This window comes from Microcebus murinus, chromosome 9, assembly GCF_040939455.1.
Source record: "Microcebus murinus isolate Inina chromosome 9, M.murinus_Inina_mat1.0, whole genome shotgun sequence".
NCBI lineage: Eukaryota > Metazoa > Chordata > Mammalia > Primates > Cheirogaleidae > Microcebus > Microcebus murinus.
Genome location: NC_134112.1, coordinates 74599683 through 74602193, shown reverse-complemented (window position 1 = coordinate 74602193; position 2511 = coordinate 74599683).

Below are 2511 nucleotides of genomic sequence, written 5' to 3'. Positions count from 1 at the left end.
GAGGGCATTTTTTTTCTCTTAAGCCCCATCTATTGATTTCTTTTTTTAAAATGTGAGAGTTGAAGGAAAACATTGTAATGTCTACACATTCAAAGCGTCATCTTACCCCTTATAACTCAACTTTGTTAAACACTCAAAATAACTGATTAGATCAAGAAGATTATTTCTAAGCTCTAAGGACGAAGAGCACTAACACTGCAGAAACCTAAGATGGTTAAAAACCTAACATATTTGGAATTTGCTTTAAAGGAGAAAAGAGCAAAAAAATATGAACTGCCCTTGAAAAGAATGATTGTATGCTTATCAAACACTCAGCTTCATTTTGGCATTTAATTAAGCCATTTATTGCTTCAAATGTGTCACCATGAACATTTTAATATACACTCCACAGCAGTAAGGCCTCAATTTTCACCACCTATAAACTGTGAACCCACATTTGGATTTTTTGTGCCACCAACTATTACACGAGTTTTGTACAACAAAGATTTTAAATGTGTATTGTACAATACCAAAAATACTTATTATACCCCTTGGTGTTAATGTCACAAAGGATACTAATAGTTGGCCATATTTTTTTTGATGAGGTAGTTCCATGTTTGGGCCATTATATGTATCTCAGATACAATAGGTTCTACCCATTTCTAAATACTTGCACAAAATTTTGGTTTACTTCTTTATATATGCTTCATAAAATATTCAGTGTTTGAATTTAAAATTTGTCCAAGTGATTTCTGAGTTATTTGGTAGCAAGTGGAATTCACACAATGAAAGAAGCTGTAGCAGTAGCAGCTGGAAAATAGGGATGTTCCTGACTCAGACAAGGAACTTTATCTTAAAATAAGGCTATATGTAAGGCTTTTTCCTTTGACCAATTCTTATAAAATTAATGATCTTGGAGAAGTCATAATATATAATTAGAGGATATAAATGATATACTTGAGCATCTCCAGGTAACATACTAATAGCTATAATTGAATGCTATGCTATACATTACTTCTTAAAATGTTTGTAAAATCTCCATGAAAATATTGAGTATCACGAAGTCATGATACTCATGATATTATGAAATTATGAGTGCCCACAAATGACCTTAACGTGTTTTAGTCAGCTGTCACAGTTATAAACTCAGATTGCAGCAGCTCAGAATCATGGAATCTCTAAACTGGAATAGACCTTTGAAATCCCCTATCTACACCATACCTTTTGGGTAGCATTGCATAGATTTTACACTGTTTTCTGAATAAGTTGTAAGAGGCTCATACGTGGTTTTAATTAAAGCAGAAATCTGATAAACTCAATAAACCTTAATATAAAAGAAATATGATGTAATAAGTTTTAAGGATTTTTCTATTGTCCAGACTTGATATTATACTTTAAATAAAAAGTATTTTTATATGCAAAATTTATCATTTAAACAGCGCCTATAGAATAAAACCTTAGGAGTGCTGTAAAGACATCCTGTAGCCAGCATCAACCTGGTTAAGGCCCAGAGTGACACAAAATTTGAATTGTCATACCAACATGTGGTAGAATCAAAAATAGAGCAAAATTTTGAGCTTAAATCCAGGGGAGGTCTCTTTACTCAAGTTGGCCACATTGTCTCCAGTCAAAACATCTATAACCATTATTTTCTTTTTATCTGCTGTAAATAGACTTCTTTCACGTATGTTAGACTGAAGGAAAAGCCAGAAACATGTTCTAGGAAAATACATTGGGATTTTAAATTTACATTAAAAATGTCTTTCTCTTACTTTCATATCACAAATTCCAAACATTATTAAAGAAATCACAGATTACACAGCATTCTGTGCCCTGGGCCTTTGTCCTTTTTAGGTTATGAAAACTGGAAGTTCATTGAAATTAAGAAATTGTCATTATTAATTATGTAAAGTATAAATACAAGTAATTTTTTAAAAACTTTATTTTAACACCTAATACAATTCCAATTTTAAGGATTACTTGCACAAAAAAATAAACACATTTGGTATAAAAATGTATCACTTTAACACCCTTTCCCCAGCAGCCCCCCCACCCCCACCCTCATGAACTGCACTCTATCTGGATGCAGAAACATATAAAGACTAATGGCACAAATTAGTTTTTACCTACAGGAGTTTCTGTTTATGTACCCAGGTACTCTAGAGGACACCAGCCCACTTTATCACATGAACCATTTCCTTCAGCCTGCTGAATTAGTTTCACAAAGAAACAAAGCTTATTATAAAGGCATTTTAAAAACCATTATCTTAAATTCTTTTTAGAAGCACTGACTTTTTTTTGCAACCATTTATATACAGTATTACATAACAGCTCTGGAGTACAGTACATGCAGCAGAATATACCTGTTGAATATAAAATACTTTCCTTAAAATCTTCATCGTTGGAATTCTTTGAAGTCTAAATTATAGAATGCCCATTACTTCGAGAAAATGGTTGAGGAGTACAAATGTCTGCATATGTTGGCCGCTGAAATAATCCAAGGCTAACTGGAATAATATTCATAGCACACCA